Source organism: Equus przewalskii, chromosome 21 (genome assembly GCF_037783145.1).
Source record: "Equus przewalskii isolate Varuska chromosome 21, EquPr2, whole genome shotgun sequence".
NCBI classification, from domain to species: domain Eukaryota; kingdom Metazoa; phylum Chordata; class Mammalia; order Perissodactyla; family Equidae; genus Equus; species Equus przewalskii.
In genome coordinates this window covers 24,362,105-24,389,304 of record NC_091851.1, presented here as the reverse complement: position 1 = coordinate 24,389,304, position 27,200 = coordinate 24,362,105, and the positions used below count along the sequence as shown (strand labels likewise).

The 27,200-nt window shown below is 37.5% G+C and overlaps 1 protein-coding gene across 7 annotated transcripts in view; it reads right to left on the bottom strand.

Moving 5' to 3' along the window:
• The window catches only part of CBFA2T2 (CBFA2/RUNX1 partner transcriptional co-repressor 2), a 138,524-nt gene that overhangs the window by 70,555 nt on the left and 40,769 nt on the right, over positions 1 to 27,200 (bottom strand). The window contains exon 1 of one of the 7 annotated variants that reach the window (XM_070588020.1): positions 10,846 to 11,202. The exons of the other annotated variants lie outside the window; for them this stretch is intronic. The gene's annotated coding sequence lies outside the window, so the exon portion shown is untranslated. Of the gene's footprint in view, positions 1 to 10,845; positions 11,203 to 27,200 lie in introns of those variants that run through there. 7 annotated transcript variants of the gene reach the window in all.

The following is a 27,200-nucleotide window of genomic DNA, read 5'->3' as shown; positions in this document are numbered from 1 at the left end:
TGTTTCACATGCACCTTTCTATTGCCTTACCAAGACCCATACTTTTTTTTTTCTTTTTTTTGAGGCAGATTAGCCCTGAGCTAACTACTGCCGGTCTTCCTCTTTTTGCTGAGGAAGACTGGCCCTGAGCTAACATCCATGCCTATCTTCCTCTATTTTATACGTGGGACGCCTACCACAGCATGGCTTTTGCCAAACGGTGTCATGTCCACAATGGGGATCTGAACCGGTGAACCCCGGGCCGCCAAGAAGAGGAACGTGCGAACTTAACTGCTGTGCCACCGGGCCGGCCCCAAGACCCATACTTCTTAAAACCTCACTCACTCCAAGTCTTTGGCCACTCATTTGGTGATTTTCTGCCTATGCTCAAAAAGATGCATGCAACATCACAGGTAGTCAAGACTGCGTCCCACAAGGAACTGTCCTCCTCAATCTCAATCAGAGTACGTACTCAAAAGGTCAGAGGCACAACGTGCCACAAAAGTGCGGAACGTTTTACATCCATCATCTCTTTGTGTTCTCAAAATCATCACCTGTTCCTCAACTGAACTTGGATGTTCTTAAACTCTTCCCATTTCTCCTTAGCACTTCTCATTGTTGGAATGTATATATCAACCATTTTAAATATATATAAAACATGTATATTTAGGCTACCACATGCAGTCACACGTCACTTAACAATGGGGACATGTTCTGAGAAATGAGTAGTTAGGCAATTTCATCATTGTGTGAACATCATAGAGTGCACTTACACAAACCTAAATGGTATAGCCTACTACATACCTAGGCTATCCAGTACTAATCTTATGGGGGACCACCACCATATATGTGGTCCGTCATTGACCAAAATGTCATTATACAGCACACAACTGTACTACTTATTTATCATCTTTACTATTTGTTTCTTCCAGAGGAATTTAATCTCCACAAGGGCAGGGGTTTTGCTTTATTCACTGACGTAACTTCAATGACTATAACAGTGCTTGGTACATAGTGGGTGCCTAATAAATATTTAAATGAATGGACAAATACCAGCGAGGGCAGATTTGACAATTATTTGAAAGCACCCTTCCTCTCTTAACATACAATCCATCAGCAAGTTTAGAAAACTCAACCTACCTTTAAAACATACCAAATCACTTCCATCTTCCACTGCCATGAACAAAGTTACACTAACTTCCACCGCACCTAGTCCAAACTTACAATTTTTTACTTCTGTTCTTGCTGCTTTCAGCCATGCTCCCAAACAATTCTTTCTCTATACTACAGGAAGCGTGAACTTTATAAAACATAAATCAGATCACGTTACTATCCCACTGATAACCCTTGAATGGTGACCCACCACTCTCAGAATAAAACCCCAATTCCTCACCCTGGTTTATAGAGCTCTCCAAGAGCTGTCTCTACCTCTCCAACTTCCCTCTCTATCCTCTTCTCTTCATCTGTTACATTCTAACTACACTAGCATTTTTCTATTCACTCAAAATATCAAGCTGATTCCCACCATAGGACCTCTACACTGCTTTTCTCTGTCTGGAATATTCTTCCATCTGATACCTACTCGGCTACTTCCTTATTATTCAGACCACAGCTAAGTTTACTTCTTTAGACAGCCCTAAACTGACCATTTACTATCATACTCTCTTTTTTTGTTAATGGATATCTATTGCTTAGTATTCTATTTCTCTTATCTCAACTTAACATTTTTTTTAAAAAATCTCAAACTTGCAAGAACAGTACAAAGAACTCCCTTGGTATCATTCACCAAAATTCACCAATTAACTGACCAATTTCTTTTTATCATTATCTATCTATCTACCCATAAATTCATTTACATCCCTACATACTTTTTTGTCTAAACCACTTGACAGGAAAGCTGGAGACATCGTATTCCCCTACCCTTAAATATTTTAGTTTGCAATTGCTAAGAACTAGCATATTCACTTATATCACCACAGTAAGATTACCAAAATAATTAACATTAATACCATGCCACTATCTAATCTACAGACCTTATTCTAAAATTAACCTAGAAGGAAAAACTGTGACAAAGATGTAATATGAGAAGATAATTTGATAAGTATATTGGTAAACCTAATATTGGTTGTAAAAATAATAATGGCAATTATTATTTTGACTATGGTAAGTATAAAACACAAAGTTGAGGGGCCAGCCCGGTAGCGTAGTGGTTAACTTTGCACACACCGCTTTAGTGGCCCAGAGTTCATGGGTTCCAATCCCAGGCACAGACCTACATACCACTCATCAAGCCATGCTGCGGCAGTGTCCCACATACAAAATAGAGAAAGACTGGCACAGATGTCAGCTCAGGGACAATCTTCCTCAAGTAAAAAGAGGAAGATTGGCAACAGATGTAGCTCAGGGCCAATCTTTCTTACAAAAAACAAACAAACCCCAAACAACAACAACAACAAAGTAGAAATAAAATCCTAGACAGCAGTAATATATTAAGAAAAGAAGTTGCTGAATTTGAAGTATTCTAAGATCTCTGTACTTAAAAAATAAATAAATAAATATGTGAATTAAAGTTTTGGACTTTAAGTATACAGATTAAAATTTTAAGAATAACCATCAAAATAATTGAAATTAAACATCCAAACAAAAAGAAATACAGAAAACATTTTTTAATCTCTAAGGAAAAGAGGAAAGAAAGAAACTGAAATGAAAATTTTAGAAACCTAAAATGATACCAACAAGTCCAAATATGGTAACAACCCACTGAATATAGATAGATACAAACTACCAAGTAAAAGAACATTTTTAGATTGAATTCAAACAAACAAAGTCCAAGCATTTGATATTTGTAAGACTCACATGTAAACCATAACAGACTGAAAGGTTAAGAAAAAATGATGAAAAAAGGCAAAAGGATTAGCAATATTAATATTAGAGAAAATAGACTTTAATTCAAAAAGCACTGTTGGAGACCAAAAAAAGTCATTATCTACATAATAAAGGAGTGATTCAATAGGAAAATATAATTAACTTGAACAAAGCATGCACCCAACAATACAAGTTTAAAAACAAAATTTTGACAGAACTGCAAAGAGGAATGAAAAACACACAATCACAGTGGAAGATTTTAACACATCTTTCTTAGAAAGTGATAAGACTGAAAAATTAGTATGGTTATAGCATATTTGAAGAATACAACCAACAAGTTTGACATATATGGGAATGTTCATTAGGTAGTGAGATGAAAGGATTTTGGAGTTCAAAGGACAAATACAATTTAAAGATACAAATTTGGGAGTCATCAGCATACAGACATGATTAAAACGACGGGAGAATGAGACTGCAGAATGCAGTTAAAGGGCATAAGCAATCACCCTCAAAAGAAAAGGAAAATATGGAGTATAGAATATCCTCTAACGTCTATCTTCAAACTCAGCCACTATTTTCACTTGTCCAGTTAAGAGTATGCAAAATATGAGAAAACAGAATAGTGGCGCATTAAAAAGAAACAAACCAAAAAACATTGAAGGACCTACAAAAATCTGTACTAAAGTGTTTGAAGTTGACTTCAAAAAACAATAAAATTCCTAGGGGGCTGGCCCCGTGGCCAAGCCGAGCGGTTAAGTTCATGTGCTCTGCTTTGGCGGCCCAGGGTTTCGCCAGTTCGAATCCTGGGGATGGACATGGCACCGCTCATCAAGCCATGCTGAGGCGGCATCCCACATGCCACAACTAGAAGGACCCACAACTAATACACAACTATGTACGGGAGGGCTTTGGGAGAAAAAGGAAAAATAAAATCTTTAAAAACAACAACAACAAAATTCCCAAGACAAATCACCAGTTCTCCTGCCCCTCCACAAAACACACTTTTAAAAGATTAGGCGTCAGAGATGGTTCCCTTCACGGGAAAGAAGGGAAACACTTTATTTTTATTCACTCTCCAAAATAAAGATGGAAAACATTTCTAGATCCATTACACCACGTCTGCCATTCTCCACCTACTTTAGACATTACTGAACAGCAGGGCTAGTATTGAAGTAAGTGCTCAAAGTTTTCGTGCTAAGTATGCCTCATTTGCCTCACCTCAGGCCCAGCCCTGCTGAAGAATCTCTACCATAACTGTTATTTGGGCAAACAAAGAACACATGGCTATTTGCCATGCTTCTTTTCTTGGGGCAACAGAAGGACAACACAGTTTCCATTTGGGGGGGAAAAAAGCTTACTGTCAGCTTCATCACGGCATTAGCACCAGGAATGCTATGGGACAACTTATCTCATTAAACATGATAAACAGAAAATTATTCTCACACTAGACTGCAAACTCCTTTTCCTATTCGACTCTTTCCATAGTGCCTAGCATGACAGAATAAAAGAAGAACCGTATTTCTCTTCAGACGGGCCACTAAAGGAAAACCACTCTTCATGAGCGTTAAAAAAAAACTAAAAGCACATGCCCACACCTCAAGACAATAACATCTACAGCGACACTGTGCTTATAATCAGTCCCAACTTTAACTAGCTTCAAGTTTCAAACCAAAGTACATTTAATTTGGAGTCAGAAGACTATTTCAAATCTCAACTCTCCCTTTTCCTGACCTCTCTACCTCTAACCTTCCATTTCTCCACTGCTTAAATGAAAGAGCAAATTAAAAAACTCTCAAAAAACTCTTCAAAAACTATAAATCCTAATTGTTTCTCAATGTAATCACACCACTCTACCTGGAGACTTGTCTTCACTGGAGCTGTCAGGTAAAATGCTGGCTGATAGGAATCTTCAGATTCTAGGACCTTTGTAAACCCCAAATTCCAAAAGAGGAAGAAAGGAAAAGAAAGAAAAGGAAAAAAGGAAGAAACGCAAAAGGACATTTCCCCAAGAGAAATGGCCTTAAGTTCCATAATTATTTATGATAAAAGGACCACACAGCTAAATACTGAAATTGTTCCTTTAAATGTCAAAATTATTAAATAACTTAATTTTGTTAAAAACAAGACAGTAGGCCCAAAATGGAGTCACTTATGCTAAACCCCATGTCACCAACCTTAATACTTTACTTAATTACAGTTCTGGCCTCTCCCAGGAATGGAATCTCAAACCAGTCAATCAGGAATTAACCTGGTCAGCACTAGTGAGGTAATGTGCTTGATAGACCCCTGGTGTCCCCTAAAGGAATGTTACCTTGCCACATCCTCTTTTTGCTAATATAACTTCCTTGTCCCACTCTCTTCTGCCTAGAAAAGTCTTCCTTTTTTTTTTTTTGAAGGAAGATTAGCCCTGAGCTAACTGCTCCCAATCCTCCTCTTTTTGCTGAGGAAGACTGGCCCTGAGCTAACATCCATGCCCATCTTCCTCTACCTTATATGTGTGACACCTGCCACAGCATGGCTTGCTGAGTGGTGCCATGTCAGCACCCGGGATCCAAACCAGTGAACCCCAGGCCGCCGAAACGGAACTGTGCACTTAACCGCTGCACCATGGGCGGCCCCAAGTCTTCCATTTTGTACAGCTCCTCGGAGCTCCTTTATATGTGCTAGATGGGATGTTGCCTGATTCATGAATCACTGAATAAAGCCAATAAAATCTTTAAAATTTACTTGGTTTAATTTCCCTTTTTAACAATTGAAATGTTGTAAACTCAAGATTTTACTTTAATACTGGGTTGCACAGCTAAACACTCAGCAGTCAAAAGATCTTAGTCAATTATCTCCCCCTTCATTTTTCTGCACTGTTTACTTGTAAAGGATATCAGGACCAGATACTCTTCACTGATAGGAGTAGTGACTTTGTGACAATTTATCAGGAGCCAGTAAGAATTTAGATTTAGAGTTTTAAGCTGGAATTTAACCTGACTACAATTGTGATTTAGACCAATAACCAAAATAGAACACTTAATTTGTTTAGTGATGACGCAAGAAGTCTAGGACCCCAAACTCCTGTGATATTTATCACAATAAATAAACTAGAACAACCATTTGTACAAACACAGAGGGCAAACAACAAAATAATGCAAAATCAGAGGATTGAACTAATTCAAATTGCATGTAGTTTTCCCAAAAACCTATTATTATTTTAAAGTAGCCCCCTTTCCTAACGTACTGCCTACCCCGATTAAATTTAGTAAACCAAAAAGCAAATGACCAAAATTTCTGTGTCCCCACCCCCACTCCCACCCCAGGGGCCTACTGGGCTTTGGTTTGCTTGGATGCTATGGGTGTGGTATGAAATATTTAAAGCAGTGACTAAAATTTTCCATAAAAGCCCATCCAAAGTCTAAAAGCTTTACTACCCAGAAACAGATTCACCTCTAGACATTTCAAAGATTTACTATTCCACTATGATGCTCTGGTTTTTTACATTTAATATTTAGGTAGGAGGTGGTAAAGGGGGAGAAAGAGGGTGTAATTAGTTTTGCTTGTAAAACGTTCATCACAGTTGTAGTGCCAACTGAGCTATACAGCCTATTGGGGGTCTAATAGATTTCAGGGTATTATAGTTTGAGTAATAGAGGTGGAGGTTGTGGTGGAAATCAATAAATGGCTACTACTTCTTTGCACAGACCCATATGGAAGTAATCAAGCGCAAGGGTGGCAGCTGGGGCCAATAACAGTCACCTGCAGTTGAGGGACATGGGGGTTTCAGATGGGTTTTTAATGCTAATTTCCTACAGAAACAATGAGCTAGAAAGAGCAGAGTAACAGACGAGGCCGGATGAAGAGAGACCAGCCAGAACAATGGCTGCACCTGGTGCTGGGAGCAGAGGGACAGAGCCGGCACGCGCCCGCCGGCAGCAGAGGGCACATCTGTCACCCTCAAACCGGCCCATCCCCCAGCTCTTCCAGCAGGGTAAGTAATGCAAGGTCCCTAAACATTAACAGCTTGCCACACAGCAACAGGTTTGAGTTTTTAAGGCTGCTGCATTCTCTCCATGCACCTTTCTCCCATGACTAAGAATTAGTTAAGGATGCAGGGTTGGTGCCCTGTCAGTCTGAAGAGAGACCTTGAATATACACAACACATTTTAACAAAGTCTCTTAATTATTGTGACTTCGATGTTTAGGGAGGACTAAGAAAAATCATATGGAAAGATAAATCTTATTGGGTATTCATGCAGCAAATATCACGCTTGTTACTTTCTAACTTAATCCTCAGAAACCCCAATAATAGCTATGCTTACTCTCATTTTTCAGGTGAGAAGATTGAGGCTTAGAGGTGAAGGTTAAATTAGCTCATGGTTACACAACCTAATGCCAAAGCCTACACACAATCTTTTCACGGCCTTTCCTCCACCTGTCCTAACTACCCTAACCAAATGAAAATACATATTCTACTTACTTCCAAACTCCAGCTATGAGAAGCTACTGCAGATATATGTACATATATACTCTATACAGAATTGCACCCCACCTTTGCAGGCATCTCTAACAAGCTGCTGAGGACTGAATGATAAGGATTTCCACTAGCTGTTGCTTTAAACAAAGCACAACTGGGGGCCGGCCCCGTGACCGACTGGTTAAGTTCTGCGCTCCGCTGCAGGCGGCCCAGTGTTTCGTTGGCTCGAATCCTGGGCGCGGACATGGCACTGCTCATCAAACCACGCTGAGGCAGCGTCCCACATGCCACAACTAGAAGGACCCACAACGAAGAATACACAACTATGTACTGGGGGGCTTTGGGGAGAAAAAGGAAAAAAAATAAAATCCTAAAAAAAATTTTTTTTTAATTTAAAAAAAAAAAGCACAACTGGTTGCTTTTGCAGGTTTTGGCATGCTTTAGGAAAGTAAATCCATATGCATTTTAAGTTTCCCCGCATAAATGTGACGCCACATAGGTCTTAAGTGAAACGCTGTTTGGAAAGCCCATTAGCCAGTGAGAATATAAAAAACAGTTACAATGAGTTGTTTTTCTGCAAGATATAGCCACCACTCATTCCTATATTTATTGACTTAACTTGGAGGGAAAATTAAACAACCCACACAGTCCATCATAGTACAAACCTTTTAATTAGTTTCTTGGTATAAATCACGTTCAAAAAAGGGGTAGGGAGATATGCATGTATACAGATATCTCAGAAGCAAACAATTACTCTTGGATTTGGAAAGATAGCAACAACAGCTAGGCATAATTGAAAACATAGCAGAAACTAGTATTGTGTAGCTATGCATTTCACAAAGTCTGATTTAAGGCACTGCGATCTAATAAAAAGCGAACCTTTCCATCCACCCACTACGCTTCTTCCAAACACGAGGAGTCCAAATCCTTCCTGTCCTTCTAAGTTCTGAACAAATGCCACCTCTTCCATGAAGCTTCTGATTGCCTGAGTTGGCAGTAATTTCCAGGACTTATCCACTTTTGTACAGTTTATCTCCTCTACAAGACCTTTTTATTCCTTACCATATTATTACACATAATAGGCAATCCAAAAATGTTTGTAGAATGAACGTCCTGGAAATTCAGAAGACAACTCCAGTGCAAGCTCAGCCACCAACTAGGGTATTAAACTCTGGGCCACGCACACTTTTTACCATACCTCTCCCCTTCCCTCAAATTCCTTATCTATAAAACAATGCATTTGACTAGAATATCCTTAATACTCTTTTCAATCCTAACATTTCCAATAGTCATCCCTGGGGACTCAGCACTTGCAACACTGAGCAGCCTTGAAAAAACCTTCAATGAACTGATCCGGCCAATCTTTCACATCCACTTGAATTCTTCCAGTTATGTATCAAATATGTTCCTTCAAACTCAAAAGCTCTCTTTCTTGATGTTCCAAAGACGCAATTTAAATGTCATTATCCTCATCTCCAGTTTACTGACATTATTGCTTTATACACTTTCAGTCCAACATGGCCCCTTGCTGTGAAAAAAATCCTTGGTTGGGTCATTCCTGGAAGCCAATTTAGGAGATTTCCTCTTTTCATAGTAGTAAAGCTTCTCAGGATGCTTTCATAGTCTTCAGAAAGTATTATGATTTTTTCCAGTATTCAACTCAAAGATCTTGGTTATTACCTTAATAACAAACAACTACTCTCCTGAACTATGTGGTCCTAGTTTAATCAACCACCTTTATTCGCAGTCAGTGGATCTCTACATATTAAAATGCATGTTATTTATAATTGTTCATGCTCCTTGAAACTCCAGCACTGAAAGTACCCCTAGTGTGGACGTACGGTGGTATGCAGACCCAGCCTCCGCTGCACTTCAGCAGCAAGTCCTCTCTGCCCCACTCACCCTAGGAGCATGTCTCCCAGGCTGCAACGAACGAAAAGTGGAGGCTCACTGAAGGAGTATCACGTAAATTCAACACAAACACTACTGCCTCTCAAATATTCAGAAAAGTCCCCAAAGATGCTGAACACTGCACCTATCAAAACAGAAACTTGAAAATTCTCACTAACTCATTTAGTCAATTTGGTATAAGAGAATACTTAAAAAAAAGTTCATTTAAAAACTCTCCCCCACCTCAAGAAATCTGACTACAAAATTGAAGGAAGAAATTGAATAGTACTGTACAGTCATCTTAAAATAATTACCCAACTGACGTAAGAGAAGATTTGAGAACTTGAAGGAATAAAAGTATTTTTTAAGTTCTAATTTGAGAATTAGTAGAATTTTCAAGGAAAAAAACACAATTTAAACAGTGTTGTCACAAAGTAGTATAATTCAGTACTTCACTCCTGTTTATTGACTTCCAAAGTTCTGTTCTGGTATAATATAACAGGCTCATTTGCATTACAATACTTAGAATGCTTTCTAAATCATTTATAATCATAGCAAGGCTTAACAAACACAGCACATAACATTTATAACAGATATAGATGATATGGGAGGTAGGTACAGCGAGAGGAAGGTACCCCGAAAACTAGAGTTATAGACAAGACCCATTCTTAGCCTGAGAATTTGAGGTTAAAAAATGCAAAGGGTTCAGGAACCAATCACAGCAGGATAATGAACATCTAGAAACTTCCTGAAACTAACTTGTATGCCTTCTATATGTCAAATTTCCCCACTCATGACATGAGGCAGAAATTGCACAAAACAGAAACTCAAAGAGAATAAGTAGCTTGTTTGAGATCAGAGAACTAGAAAATAATGTCTATACAGTACGTCTAACTCTCAAACCCATACCCTTCCCATGACTGTCTGGATTTGGAGGTCTGGAAAACATGAATACAATGTACAGAAATAGCAAAAGGCTAAATTATGCATCACAAACTAACAAGGACTATAGGACACAGTAGCTATGTACATGTGAATTTACTGCATCACAAAACTACTCCAAATTCACAATTCAAGTCAGATTTGTTGATGTTACTTGTTTATTTTGTATGTAGGAAGTAAATAGAAGAAAACAGCATAAGAGTAAAATATAATGAAAAAAGAGCTAAACACATTAATATTAAAAGATACTGTTAGTCTTACTGTAGTATCTTTTTGTTGTAATTTGCCGGAATACACTGAAACAAAATCTGACAATAGGAAAGAGTACTTTATGAACCATCTTTTTTTAATAGTGCCTATGTGTACTATGCATATTAAAGGAGAAAAAATTTCCCTCAAAACATGACAGAAAGACTCAATATGGAATACCTTAGAGAATTATTTGTGGGACTACTTTCCTAGCCATAAAATTCATGTTACATCTGATTAAAGTTTTAATTCGAAAAAGCATGGCATTCAAATATAAAGGTGGCAACCGAAAAATAAGAAATATAAACAAAATGAAGCATCAAAACAATACTGAGTAGCTAAAGGCTGACCTCATATCAAAAAACATTCATATCATCATAATCTGAAATAAGTAAAAAGCTCTGAAAGGCACAGAATTGCCCACTTCAGCCCCCAAAACTATATTAAAATGTACTTACCCCAAATGCCCAGATTATAACAATCCAGATTCTTAATATACCAAATTTATTTGGAATAGATATAAAAAAAGCTCCGCTTTTTCTCCTCCTAATCTTCAAAACCCAAACTAAGACCAGCCTTCCTCCTCCTTTCACTAGCTGGACGTGTGTCAGCTCTCTCACATCTGCGATTCCTCACTGACTAGAGCTGCCTGTCCCATTCCAGGGAAACACAGATGGATCCCAGATGGGAAGGTCTTGCCAAACAGACCAGCTCTTCACCTTGCCAGAATCCCCAGATACAGTCAGTCTCTCTGTCTCTTTTTCTCCCTCCCTACTGCTCCCTCTCCCTCCACTACCCTTCCAACCCTCCCTGTTACCAGGGCTCTTTGCCAGCTGATGTCACTAAGTACACACCTCCCAGTGGCTCCTGGCCAATCTGACATTAACTTGTTAAATACGTGTAATTTGTTTATGGCTGACAATAACAGCAAGGATATTGTGCAAAACCTATCTAGGCAAGTCTCTAGTGGAATAACATGTAGAGACACACATCGACACACAGACTGATATTTTTGGGAACATTCAAATGTTTAACAATTACTATTTAAAGTCCTACATATTGTCTGGTTTCTGCTATTGTTTAATAGCTTCTGCCTGCTCTTTGAGCCAGTTTTAAAGCCCTACATATGACAAATTCCTTCTTAAAATGAATTATTAAAAATCTGCTTTGAACACGTAACTGGATGAAAAATGTAAAGTTGCAAATTAATGTGGGGAATATAAACACAAATGTATGTAAATGACTCACACAAGCTGCCTCTCAGATCCAGACTTGGTAGCACTGCAAAACTGGCACGTGATTAAAACAAGACAATGCAGGCAACATGCTTCTGATGCTGTAAAGATTATAAATGAAAGATGGGGGCACATGCAAAAACTGTTTTAAAACAAAGCAAATATGAATGTGAGAAATAACATAATGTTAAACATTAAAGGAACTGCTAATGCAAGTTTCAACAATGAAGAGCCAAAAGGGAAAACATTTTTAGAAATACAACAATGAGAGAAAGACTAAACTGTCCAAGGTCAGAGTTTCATCACTTATACCCCCAAATCCCTAGCATATAATAGCTGCTCAGTCAATTTCTGCTAAATGAAAACTGATCATTGAAAACTGACACTGTACTATGGTTACACAAGATGTTACTACTGGTGTAAACTGGGTCAAGGGTCCATTGGACCTCCCTATACATTTTTTTTTTTTTTTTTTGCAACTTGCTATGAATCTATACTTTAAAGCAAAAAGTTAAAAAAGGAGGAGGGAGCATTGCCTGCTTCCTGGGTTACATTACATAGACACATATCAGCACTAAAATGCCCATTAACACAGATTAGGAATGAAAAATCCTCCACACACAAAATTGAACAGGTGTGGCTATAATTCTCTAATCCTTAATCCTCTACCATACTTGGAATATCTGGAATCTGTAAACAATTTTTCTGTCATGGCAACTTTTGGCAAACAGGAAGCAGGACAATTTCTATCAAGGGCAACAACTGACTGGGTTTCAGGTCTTTAGTTCATCCCAGTAGCGGTGGTAGTAACAGCAACCAGGTTGTCCGGATGCACAGCCAAAGCACTATACTCTACTGTCTGGTAGAAAAATGAGTCAAAAGATGCTACTGGCTGTCATGGATCACTGGCTGTGGAGAAGTCAGCTACCATCGCATGAAGACACTCAAGCAGCCCTAAGAAGAGATCTATATAGCGAGAAACTGAGATCTCTTGCCAAAGTTGCAGCATCAACTTGCTCACATACCTAGCCGCTACCATCCAGCTAAGCCACCTTGGAATTCTGACCCATAGGGACTATGTGAGAGAATAAATATTTATTGCTTAAAAACAGGAAAAAATGCTTCTTTCACTTCTAGCACCCAGATTATGGACTTTTTTAAGGTTTATTTTATTTTATTTATTTGGTAAGGAAGATTGACCCTGAGCTAACATCCATGCCAATCTCCTCTATTTTGTATGTGGGATGCTGCCACAGCATGCTTGATGAGCTGTGTGCAGGTCCACGCCCAGGATCTGAACCTGTGAACCCCAGGTTGCTGAAGCAGAGTATGTGAACTTAACCAGTACGTCACTGAGCTGGCCCCAGATTATGGACCTTAAATACCATTTCCTACTAAAAGGAAAGGGGGCTCTTTAGGAAAACAGTTGACTCCAGGTATGGAACAGGATCTGTACAAAACTTGTCTTATCAGAAAGCAATTAAGCTATCAAACACTTCTGGAGTTGTGTCCAAGGAATTTAAGAGCCAACTTGAAGAGGCTCCCACTAAGATGGGACAATTTGAGCATCAATAAAAAGTAACACCTGCAATGCACTGAAACACAGCAAAATGTTTAAATTCATGAGTTCATAACACTACTTATAAAAAACAAATTGATCACCTTTCAGAGGATACTAGAGAACCAATTCATTATTCTGAAACTAGTGAATCAGGCATTTTACCTGCCTTCCTAGATGAACTGTACCTCTAGGTAAACAAATAGTTGGTGAAAATTGTTCCCTATTGAAATAATCCAACTAAAACAAAAAAAATTATATACTTGCAATATAATTTTGCAAATCACTAATAAAAAATTAATCTAGATAATGATCATCAATTGTCCCTAATATGAGATGAGAGATATGAACATTAATGTGCCTCCTACTGGAAGTATAGCACCACCTATGAAGCATTCTTGACAAAAAAAGTAAATCTGAATCTGATCAAACTTCTAAGATCTAAGAATCAGTTTACAGAACATTGAGGGGAAACAGGAACATGTTCATGATAGCAGGGAATGCAATTAGCAAAGTCCAGAATACGAGAAAATCTATAGTGCAAACAACCCAGATTTGTAGAAAAAGAAAAGGCAGTAGACGGGAAGGGAGTTGGAGGAGAACTTACACATTAAAAGAGAAATAAATGACAAATCCAATATGTGGATTCTATTTGGATTCTAATTTGAACAAACCAAATGTAAAAAATAACCAATGAGTTAATAGGGAAATTTTTTTTTCTCTTTCTTTTTTTTTTATTGAGTTATTGATAGGTTACAATCTTGTGAAATTTCAATTGTACATTAATGTTTGTCAGTCATGTTGTAGGTGCACCACTTCACCCTTTGTGCCCACCCCCCACCCCACCTTTCCCCTTAACAGGGAAATTTTTAAGGCTCACTAGATATTTAACTATATTAAGGAATTATTTTAAACTTTTTTAGGTATAATAATAGATTTGTGATTCGTTTTTATGAAAAGTCCTTATCTTTTAAGAAATATACACAGATATATCTATGGATAAATTTATATGCTGTCTAGGATTTCCTTCAAGAGAAGACCAATTAGTGATTATTGTAGCTGGATGTTTAAGTACATGAGGCTCCATTTTTAGGTCTGTTTGATATTTACCATAATACAAAGTTAAAAAAAAAAAAGACATTTCTTTAAACAGTGTGCCAAATTACAGGTGAAGTTGGCAGATGGATAACGACAATTTTTTTTAAGTAAGTCAGACAAAGGAATTAAAGTCTGTAATGAGGTTTAATGTGGTACCAACATATTCATTTACCTCAACAGCCACATTAGGAATTGATATATCATCAAGTTTTCAAAATAAAGGATGAGGATGGGGCTGGCCCAGTGGCATAGTGGTTAAGTTCGCACACTCCACTTTGGCAGCCTGGGGTTCACCAGTTCAGATCCCAGGTGCAGACCTACACACAGCTCATCAAACCATGCTGTGGTGGCATCCCACATACAAGACTGGCAGAGATGTTAGCTCAGGGCCAGTCTTCCTCACCAAAAATAAATAAATAAATAAGTAAGTAAATAAAGGATGAGGAACCAACAGTGCAATAAAACAGGAATAGTGAACACAACTGCTAAGTTGGTTTCTTTACAAGAGAATTTGTGTTGATTTTTAAAAAAATTTTAATGTCCTCCTATAGGAGAAAACTAGAATATAATCCAGGGTGTTACATATGAATTGGAGGTATCAATAAGAACTCATGGTTTTGTATTATATATTTATATTTTTTATGTTAAAAATATGTAGACATAGAAATACATACACCAAACACATATTCGTAACATACACTTCCTAGCTATTTGCTGAGAGGGTCTAGAAGCAATGACATCTTGTAGCGATGAACACATCTTACATCTAGATCTTGATTTCTAAACCACATTTTCTTCTAAAACCAGGGCTCCTTGGAGAAATGGCTGATTCAGGGTGGGGCAGGGGAAGTACAAGACAAGCATGTGACATCCTGTACAATAAAGTAAGACTGCTCAGAAATGATGGGCACATGTTGAAAAGACAATGAAGTCACTTGGAAGGGGTTGCCACTGTCATCTGCGGGATAATCTGAGCATCAAAATAAATGATAATAATGAATTGAAGCATAATATGTAAAATAAAAATTAAATTTTAAAAATGAATCAATCAATTGGGGCCGGCCCCATGGCCGAGTGGTTAAGTTCGCGCACTCCGCTGCAGGCGGCCCAGTGTTTCGTTGGTTCGAACCCTGGGCGCGGACATGGCACTGCCCATCAGACCACGCTGAGGCAGCGTCCCACATGCCACAACTAGAAGGACCCACAACAAAGAATATACAACTATGTACTGGGGGCTTTGGGGAGAAACACGAAAAAAATTACATCTTAAAAAAAAATTTCTTGATTTTGAGAAAGCATCTATGTAAGAGAATAAATCGTTTTCAAGAAAATCTATATTTAAGTATTTAGGGGCAAAAAGAACATACTTCCACTTACTGCCAGAGTGGTTCAGAAAAAATTATATATACATAACACACACAGAATGATAAAGCAAATGGAGCAAAATATAAACAAGTGGTGAAGAAGAGTTCCTTTTATTATTCTTGCAACTTTGTGTAAGTTTTCTATTGTATCAAATAAGCACTTAATCAAAAAGACAAAACATTCCCATTCACAAAAGAACAGTTTGAAAATTCCCCTCTGAGTATCAAGTGAACACGTGCAGCAGGTCATGGAGTTCTAATGAGGATCCTTATGACAATCTCTCCTTTGGTTTCTTACTCTGATGATCATGACTATTACCATGATGGTTCTCAACATTAAGTTATTTTATTTTTTTTATTTATTTTTGTGTGTGTGAGGAAGACTGGCCCTGAGCTAACACCTGTCGCCAATCTTCCTCTTTTTGCTTGAGGAAGATTGTTGCTGAGCTAACATCTGTACCAATCTTCCTCTATTTTATGTGTGACGCCGGCACAGTGTGGCTTGAGGAGCCATGCTAGGTCAGTGCCCGGGATCCAATCCTGAGGAACCTGGGCCACCGACGTAGAGCGCGCAAACTCAGCCACTACACCACTGGGCCAGTCCCAACATTAAGTTATTTTAAATTGTTATTTTTAGTCATGTAATGTTCATTTTATGGACTACTGGTGAAAGACAAAGTATAAGAAACATGCATAAAGTAAATATATAATTAAATATAAATTAATGAAAAGCATAAAAATGATTCTACAAATATGCTTGAGATGCAGACCTTTGAGTTGGATTCATTAGATCAAATCTCTCATCCAGCACACAAAGATGACTCTAGATCTTCAAACAATGATGTCAAAAAAGAAAAAATAAACATTGATGCTTACAGTCAATCTACTTTTCACTGTGGATAGTCTTTACTTGCATACTTGGAATCTTCCTAATTTGTCATTTAAAAACACAAAAATATTATATTTCATTTCAAGCATCAGGTTATAAAAAGATTGTTTTCTTAGAAAACTTAACACGTTATAAAATTTTAATCTACACTTTACCCAAAAACCAAAACAATCTTTTATAATATACAGAACCATGTTTTACTTAAACAGAAATGTAAAGTTAACAAAAGTACAAGCATACTAAATTTGGGAAAGTAAAAATATATAATATTACTAACTAATAAAATAATTATAACCATCTTAAAGATTGTATCTTAAATGAAAAATTATTTTAAGATCAGTCTTTTTAAAATTACCTCTTTAACATCTACCATACAAAAATGAAATCATCTAAAGAAACCCTTAGGGACAGAGTTTGCAAGATTGCATAATGAGAGTTTTCAAGTCCAACAAAATGACTATTTACAGCATTAGGAGATGATTATTTACAGCAGGGATCAGCAAACTACAGCCTGCTTACTGTTTTGGTAAATAAAGTCTTACTGAAACAGGACCATGCCCATTCCTTTACATACTGTCTATCTACAGCTGCTTTCCCAGGACAACAGCAGCGTTGGGAAAGAGATCTCGTAGCAAACAAAGCCAAAAATGTTTACTACCTGACCCTTTACAAAAAACTCTGTTCAACTCTGATTTATAGCAGTAGAGTATCTTTAGAAAGACTCAAACGCCTACTGTGGGCCAAGCATTATGCTAAGTGTTGGATATATAATAGTGAACAAAAATAACAAGGGAGCTTGCAGTCTGTTGGAGAGAAAAGTAATCTAATTATCATACAAATAGATAAATAAGAAACAGTAAGTGCTGGAAAGGAAACAAAACAAGGAAAAGATTAAGCTAAGGGCCTCACATTCAGGGAATGGAGAAAAGATTAGTGAGGAGTGCATTATAGGGGTATTCTCTGGTGAAGTGAAACTTAAATGATGAGAAGTGAGCTGGGTTTTTAAAAAAAGAGAGAGATGCAGAATATTTCAAGTATTTCAAGCAGAGAGAACAAAATGTATGGGAAAAGGCATGGTTAGTGCAAAGAACTGGAAGGAAGTCGCCATGATTAGACAGGATTAAACCTGTAGAAGGAAGATGAAGTGGAGTTACAAGCAAGGGGACAGACCACACAGAACTTTGTTGAGGGTAGTAGGTGGACAACAGAGGCCAAAGTGTCTCAGTTTCTACATGTGAGATAATCTTGCCAACTCCTCCAAGGACAAAGGCTGTCTCATTTACCTTCGGTTCCCAGGGCTTGCTTGCTACAGTGTGTAATAGTGCTCAAGAAACATTTAAAATTTGATATATACAACTGATGAGAAAATGAAGTGTATTCCTTTTTAGGTCATCTATAGCAAACATTTTAAGAGAGACTGATTTTCTCTTATAATTCAACAGAAAGAACCTGGAGTAGCTGTTCTGGTTAAGCCACTAAGTGAATTATCTAAAACATTAACCCTCTCATCTGGCAAATCAGAGGCCAGGAGTAGGTGTTAAGTGAGGTTTCCTACACCTTTCTCTCTTTCTTGTTTAAACTTCTTTGTTTCTTTGTTTTGTTTAAAATGATCCTCCATGTAGTCTAGTAATGACATCATTAAGTTAAATAACCTGAAAATAAAACAGAGGTTTGAGGCTCTCCAGAAACAAGATATTCTAACTTTCCAATTTACACAACATTGTATAGATTCCTGTCTTATTAGTTATTAAGGACTTTGTAATTTGCTTCATATACTTAACATTACAAAGCTTGGAAGAATTTTGTGTCAACTTAGAAAAAGAGAGAGAAGCAATCAAATTCACAAATGATCTTGAAAACAAAACTGAAAAACAATTCTCTTGATGTTTGAGTCATCAGCCCTTATGGGACACAAGGCAGACTGCAGCAGCTGCGGATCAACATTTAAAATCAAGAACTCAATTTAATTGCGATAGCAGATTTTTAAAAGTTGATGGGTCAGAAGCACAGAAAATAAATGAAGCAGGAATTTTCATTTGCTAAAATAAACCAACACATAATCCATATTCTAAGGCATGAGGGATGATATCCAGTTATTTTACTCAAATCAGACTACCAATTGATTTCCTTCACTATGAACACTTCTGTCAAATAAGCTCTTCTCTACGCACCTGGAAAACCATCCACCTTTAAAGATTTATCTCAAAGGTCTTTCCTTTGGGAGAGCTGATTCCCAAAGCAAGCAGGGTTGCTAACAGCCCATCCTCATGCTATCCACGTAGCTTGACAGTACATAATACCACATTGGTACTTAAGATTTTCAGGTATTTGGTGACTGAGTCTCCACTACTCTTCTCTGAGGGCAGGAGGGATGTCTTGATCACCATACACAATGCTTATTTGTTGGATAAATAAATTAACATATCCTATTTGTTTAAAAAATAAATTTTACAGACTCAAACTATAGAACATTAGCTTTAGAAAGAATCTATTCCAACCTCTTCATTTTAGTTATAGGGCAGAGGGAGGATAAGGTCTGAAAAGTTGAACTAAATTCCCCTCAAATATGATGTATTCAAATCAAATTGTGTTCTCTTCAAGAATTTTTATGGGAGAACTACTGTTTTTGAAATGGCAAAAACTTTTAATAATTTCAAGACTACTTTGCTAATAACTATTAAAAATTACTAACCCAGAACTGGTTTTCCCAAACATTGTTACCATTTTTGCTACCCCTGCCCTGACCCAAATAAGATCTCATTCATCCTAGAGGTATATACCTATTTGGAAGGACAATGTAGAGCATTACCTTTGTCAAGTTATTAGGATCTACAGCTTTTACTATCTTTCAGAAAGTTTTACGTGAATAACAAAACTGGGTGTCTAAATTCTTATTAAGCTTTTAACTCAAGTATTTATTGAACCCTATTTTATAAATCTAAAAACAAATAAAGCTGGTGTTTTTGATGTGCCTAAGATCATTAACGTGAACCCTAACTAACAAACTCAGTGTTCTATCTCCTGCTAGCCCCAAGCTCTCAGAACTCCTGAACTAAAGATGTTGAAAGCAGCAGCCATCTAAGTGCCATCTGCAGAGATGTGCTATACTTGGGCCTCTCCTTTAGGGTGTGTGGGGGGGAAAACCCAACATTTAAAACTAACAGTTTAGGGGAAACAAAAAAAGAAAAAGAAAAGAAAAGAAAAGGGGGGGTTGGCTCCGGTGGCGCAGCAGTTAAGTTCGCACGTTCTGCTTCTCGGTGGCCCAGGGTTCGCCGGTTGGGATCCTGGGTGCGGACATGGCACCGCTTGGCACGCCGTGCTGTGGTAGGCGTCCCACATATAAAGTAGAGGAAGATATAGGCACGGATGTTAGCTCAGGGCCAGGCTTCCTCAGCAAAAAGAGGAGGATTGGCAGCAGTTATCTTAGGGCTAATCTTCCTCAAAAAAAAAAAAAAAAGTTAAAAGAAAAAGAGAAAGGGGGGCCAGAAAAGCAGGAATAAAGAAAAAACGAACAGTTTTAGGGGCCAGCCCTGTGGCCGAGTGAGTAAATTTGCACACTCCACTCGGGTGGCCTGGGGTTTCGCCGGTTCTGATCCTGGGCACAGACACACTGCACCGCTCGTCAAGCCATGCTGAGGCGGCATCCCACATGCCACTACTAGAAGGGCCCACAACTAAAATATACAACTATGTACTGGGTGCTTTGGGGAGAAGAATTAAAAATAAATAAATAACAGTTTTATTGAGGTATAATATACATACCATAAAATTCATCTGTATTAAATGTACGATTCAATGATTTTTAGTGACTTTATAGAGTTGTACAACCATCACCACAATCCCATTTTAGAATACTTCCTTTGTTGCAAAAGATGCCTTATGTCCCTTTTCAGGAAATCCCATTTACATCCACCACCCCAGGCAACCACAGTCTGCTCACTCTGTCCCTATAATTTAACCATTCCAGGATACTTCATATAAATGGAATCATATGTTGTCTTTTGCGTCTGATTTCTTAGTATAATGTTTCCTCAGAAACACATTGTAGCGTGTGTCAGCATTTATTCCTTTTTACTGCTAAGTAGTATCCTATTGATGGACATACCACATTGTGTTTATTCCCCAACTGATGGGTATTTGGATTGTTTCCAATTTTGGTTATTGAGTAATGCTGCTGGGAACAACCCAGTAGTGTTAAAATGATTGTTTTTAATAATTTTGCCCAGTTTTATCTGCTTTTCGGGGAGAGAATTGCCAAGCTCCTTACTCCACCATTCAGGAAGTTCCCAACCAAGTTTTTGAAAATGGTAATTTCTCTTGATTATTTTGAAAAGATTATGCTCTTATCAGTAGTCTGTCAGATATTGATGTCATGTCTAGAAAGATTATAAAAACGTACACGTAATGGTCTCCTAGTACTCTCAGGGAACTCATTTTTAGTTGTTTCTTAAGTCCAAATAGAATTTATTCTGATATATACATATATATAGAAAATTTGAGGTTGAAAAGCCTACAATGAGTTTTATTAAGATAAGTATACTTATTGCTGAAGCTCTCTATTATCCAGAAGAAACTAAAGTCCACAGACCACCCAATTAGTTAAGAAACCAAAATTCCCAATTCTCAAGGTAAGAGTGAACCTACAGGTGAAGATTAAAATTCACAAGAGGCCTAGCACTAAGACACAACTAGAATAATCCAGAGATATTACTTTCCTTATAAACTTCCCACTTCATATATTTTGATTATTTCTTCCTTTTACTCTTCAGGAAAGTGTTTCTAGTTTTACACCAAAAGTTAGTGGGAAAATATTCACTTCATAGAGATTTTTACAACTAGTTTTGCTGGAATTCCTTCATTGAAAAAGTGGGCGTGCCTATACAGATTTTTATATACAGCCAAATTAACTTTCTGCCAAGCAGGCTTTTTATTTCCTGTCTTTTGACAAAATAGGAAACATGAGACATAAGAAAAATTTAAACCATTCAGGATTTCAAGCACACAATCAACATCTGTTGGAGACACAAAACATTAAGATTAAGAATAGTTTTCTAGGGGCCGGCCCCATGGCCGAGTGGTTAAGTTTGCGCGCTCCGCTTCCACGGCCCAGGGTTTCACCGTTTCGGATCCTGATCGCAGACATGGTACTGCTCATCAAGCCGTGCTGAGGTGGTGTTCCACATGCCACAACCAGAAGGACCCACAACTGAAAAAGGAATATACAACTATGTACTGGAAAAAAAAAAATCTTTAAAAAAAAAAAAAAGAATAGTTTTCTACTTCTATAAAATAACTATAAAACCGACAGATAAATGTATAATTCACAATCCTGCTGGAAAACCCTACAAATTCTTCACTTCATTCTAATTATTCCTGTGCATTTTCATAGAAATTCTTACTTTTACCATGTCCACTGAAAATTCTCTTAATAAGGAGTGATATTTCACACTTTTAACAAATTCTGGCTCTGAAATGAAACTAAACAGAGAGGCAATGTAAACTTATTTTTCTTTGCTCTTACAAGTGGCAAACTTGTAAGAGCAAAGAAAATACACTAAAATAGGCGACAGCAAGCTAAAGTAATTTCAGAGTAAACAAATAGAAATTCAAAATTCATATCAACTGAAAATTTCTTTTCCTTTAGTTTTTTAGAGTATGGCCACAAAGGCCAGCTTTTATAAGAAATCATTCCAAATGTTCTGGAAAAAGGAAAGAAAGTGTGTCAGTCACTAACAGACGGACATATTAGCAGTCCCCATTAAAGTTTTATGTCAAAGTAACTATCCCCTCCCTCAGATAAACAATTTAAGAGGCAGAAAAGTCAGTCTTATTATTATTTCCCAATTATTAAAGTGTCTACCACACGGGAAGCTTGCACAGAAGACACAGGCCTTGTAGGACATTTAACAAAACATCCTCCTACAGTAGTGTTTTCACTATTTAAAGTGGCACATGGCAGATTATGTTAACAGATTTATTTATTGACTAAGTCTAATCATATTTCCTCAGTTGGCATCAATATGATATCTACTATTTACATTTGCTTCAACACTGGATATTTGTTCAAAAGTCTTCCATATTTGATTTCTACCACAGAATTTTGGGCTTAAATGAAACTTAGGATTTTTTTTTTTTAAGATTTTATTTTTCCCTTTTTTCTTCCCAAGGCACCCTGGTACATAGTTGTGTATTCTTCTAGTTGTGGCATTTGGGATGCTGCGTCAGCATGGCCTGATGAGCGGTGCCACGTCGGCACCTAGGATCCGAACCGGAGAAACCCTGGGCCGTTGAAGCGGAGCACAAAAACTTAACCACTCAGCCAACAGGGCCAGCCCCTGAAATTTAGGATTTTTTAATGGTAGACTGCAAAAGGATGAAGAACCCTAATGAAAGCTAAAATCATTTGGTTTGTGAATCCCATTCATAAACCAAAGAATTTGCTCTTTATTGCAAGGAAATGGAACATTTTGTAATTAAGTGTTCCACAGCAATGAATTAAGATCCAAAGCAACCTAGAGTATTTTTCAAAAATTGGTCATGTCATCACCTTTTCTGGTACATGACTTTTCTATTTCAATGTTTTATAGTTTTCATTTGATTCAAAGCTCAACTGAAGATAGCATTCTTTTTAAGAAATAAGGCTTCCCAAACTTTAAATGCCTATTATTTCACAAAGACTTTAAATTACACATATTTAAATTAGACAAAAAAATACAGGAAATATGGATAACTTCATTTGGAGAAAGCAAACCACAAACTGTGAACTTTATGAGTGCAGGGGCTACCTTGCTTCCTATTCGATTTATTTATTCATTCATTCAACAAATATTTATTGAGCATCTCCCATGTGCCTGACAATGTTCTAGGCAATGGAGATACATCAATAAACAAAATGGACAAAAACCCCTGTTCCCTTTGGAACTTACATTCTAGCAAGGAGAGACAGACAATAAACAAAATAAGCAACTAAATATAGTTATGTTAGAAAGCGATAAGCTGGTAGAGAGGCTGGGGAAAGCAGAGTACAATTTTAAATAGGGTAGCCTGGTTGGCCTCACTGAAAAGGGAAGTAAAGAAATGAGCCATAGGACAGGTAGAGAAAGAAAAGTCTAGGTAAAGGTCCTGACACAAGACAGGGACTCTCAGAGTATTCACGGAACTGCAAGAAGATCTGTGTGGCTGAAGCTGGGAAAGCAGTAGCATATGAGTTCAGAGAGGTCAAGGTGGGGGGTGGATAGATCACAGAAAGCTTGAAGGTCAATGAAAAAACTTTGGTTTTATTTTGAGTAAAATGGGAGTCATTAACAGGGTTCTATGCAGAGAATTTATAAGACCTGACTAAATTGGATCACTCTGGCTATGTTCAAAACAGATAGTGGGGCAAGAATGGATGCAACAAAACAACTAGCATGCAACTCCAATAAGCCAGGTCAGAAGTGTTGGTGCTTTCGACTTGAATGGGAGAAGTAAAGTTAAGACAATATTCAGATTCTGTATATGTTTGCAAGACGAAGCAAACAGGATCTCCTGACTGATTAGATGTGGGTAATGAAAAAAGAAAAAGTCAGGGATAACTTCAAGGTTTTTGGTTAAAGGCTAGGTAACAAAACAAAAAATAGACAAACTGGACTTAACAAAATGTTTAAATTTTGTACACTGAAAGACACTGTCTACAGAGTAAAAAGGCAACCCACTAAATGGGAGAAAATATTTGCAAATCTTTTATCTGATGTGATAATATCCAGAATATACAGAGAACTCCTAAAACTCAACAACAACAAAACAAGCAACCCAATTAAAAAACGGGTAAAGAACTTGAATAGACATTTCTCCAAAGAAGATATATGAAATCCTTATGCACTGTTGGCAGGAATGTAAAATGGTACAGCTGCTGTGGAAAATAGTATGAAAGTTCCTGAAAAAGGGGCTGGCCCCGTGGCTGAGTGGTTAAGTTCGCGCGCTCCACTGCAGGCAGCCCAGAGTTTCGTTGTTGGTTCGAATCCTGGGCGCGGACATGGCACCGCTCATCAAACCACGCTGAGGCAGCGTCCCACATGCCACAACTAGAAGGACCCACAAAGAAGAATATACAACTATGTACTGGGGGGCTTTGGGGAGAAAAAGGAAAAAAATAAAATCTTTGAAAAAAAAAAGAGAAAGAAAGTTCCTGAAAATAATTAAAAATAGAATTACTGTATGACCCAGCAATTAATTTCACTTCTAGGTACATAACCAAAAGAATTGAAAGCAGGGTCTTGAAGAGATATTTGTATACCCATGTTCATAGCAGTATTAGTCACAACAGCTAAAACATGAAAGCAATCCAAGTGCCCACTGACAGATGAATGGATAAGCAAACCGTGGTATATACATACAATGGAATATTACTCACCATTAAAAAGGAAGGAAATTCTGCAATATATTACAACATGGATGAACCTTAAGGACATTATGTTAAGCAAAGTATACCAGTCACAAAAAGACAAATACTGTACGATTCCACTTATATGAGATACTTATAGTCAAAATCATAGAAACAGAAAGTGTAACTGGTGGTTGCCAGGGGCTAGGGAGAATGGACAAGGGGAGTTATTGTTTAAAAAGTACAGTTTCAGTTTACAAGATGAAAAGAGTTATGTGATGAATGGTGGTGATGGCTGCACAACAATGTGAACATATTTAATACCCCCGAACTATATACTTAAAAATGGTTACGATGGCAATCTTTATGTTATACACATTTAACACAAGAAAAATAAATTCAATGATAACTCCAAGGTTCCTAGTTAAAAGCTAGAGCTGAGGAAGATCAAAGGAAGACACAGTTTGAGGGGGAAGATCAGAAATTCAGATTTGGACATTTTTCAGTCAGAGATATCTACTATACATCCAAGCAGAGATGCCATGAAAGCAACTGGATAAACCAACCGAGAGTTCAGGGAAGAGATCCGGGCTGGACATATAAATCTGGGAGTTGTCAGCATATAGATAGTATTTAAAGCCATGAGATTTCATGAGCTCACCAACAGAACGAATACAGATAAAGACAAGAGATTCAAGCACTGAACACTGGGCAATGGATAGCCCAATGTTAAAGAGATCAAGAAGAAAAGGAGGAAAAATCAAAGGAAATGGAAAAGATACAGTGAGCTAGGAGGCGAAGCAACAGAGTGTGGTGGTACCCTAGAAACCAAATGAAAAGTGTTTCAAGAATTAAAAATAATCAACTGGGTTAAATGCTCTAGTAAGTCGAAAACTAAGAATTGACTACTGGGTATCCTCACCTCCTAGGAAGGTCAGACATATACTCATCATAATAAATATGTGTTCAGTGAATAAACAAAGCAAAATATTATAATTAATCATTATTTCAAATCCTCTTTAATACTTCTGAAAATGCACTGTTGAAAATACATCAAACTAAATATGTACTAATGAAAGATTTACTTTGTCAAATTCATAATTCTTCTACAAAAAAATTTTGGTTCTGGACTTTCAGATGATCACAATTAAAATTGGGAATTGTCAGTGCTTTGTCCCATGGCTACCATTACTCTAACTGTCTTCTACTTGGTAGCAACAGGAACCTTCCAATGCTGCACACAGGAAGAGCCGTGGTCAGGGAACTCATCTGTCACTCACTTTTCCTTTCTGAGCCTTCATTTTTTTCACCTACAAAATGAGTCTCCCTATGTTTCCCTCTAAGAACGTCCTGTCCCTCGGATCCAATTCGAAACTTCCTTCAGCTTCAGCTCCTGCTAACTTCCCCTCAGGCTTCCCAGGTCCTCTAGTCCCTCTTTGTCTCTCTCTTCCGTGAACTCCAGTAATTTACTTTCACAATACACAGATTACTCATTTAGTCCTACGTTACATACCGCCTCGAGTGTTCTCTTAGCTGTTTTATGTGTCTGTCGTAAGCACCCTCGTTACATCAGAAAATCTTAAGTACATACTTGTTTTGTCTTTGCCTACAATTCCTAATACAACAATACATCAGTAGAAATTAACAATTTAAGGGGCAAATTAAGAGTTAGTAAGAAAGAACTCTTCTGTTAGTTCCTACAAAGACTGGAAGTATCGCTTTCTGTAAGACAGCCATGCTTTAGTCTATTTTTAAAAGACATATGGGAGTAATGACAAAACTCAAATCCATATATGTCCACAATTAGCTTTTGGCATAGGATAACTGAGAGACTAATCAGAATTTTAAAAAATAAAGTCAAAGGGCACCTTAAACTGAGGGTGCAAAAAGTTCTATAACTCACAAAAATCTACAGAATACTAATTAGCTAGGAACAAAATAAATCTAGTTCTTGACAGGTTTTAAGGTCATTTCTCCTAGCAGACCTACCAATGATTATTGGTTTTGACTGACCATTGATTTAGTTACTCAATCGAGAAATCATACTATGCTCTCTGAAGAGTAAAGAGGTACTGGGCTAGATGCTGGAAGCCATATGGGCCAATAGCCCACCTGCCTAAACTCTCGTGAGGAGCCTGTTAATATGCATGTTCCCAGGCCTGTATCAGACCCAATGAGTCAGAATGGGGGAAATGGGGGTCCAGGAATGCAAACTTTAACAAGTTCTTCAGATGATTCTTCTATACACTAAAATTTGAAGAAATTATGGCACTAAGAGATGCAAAGATAATTATGACAAAGCCCCTG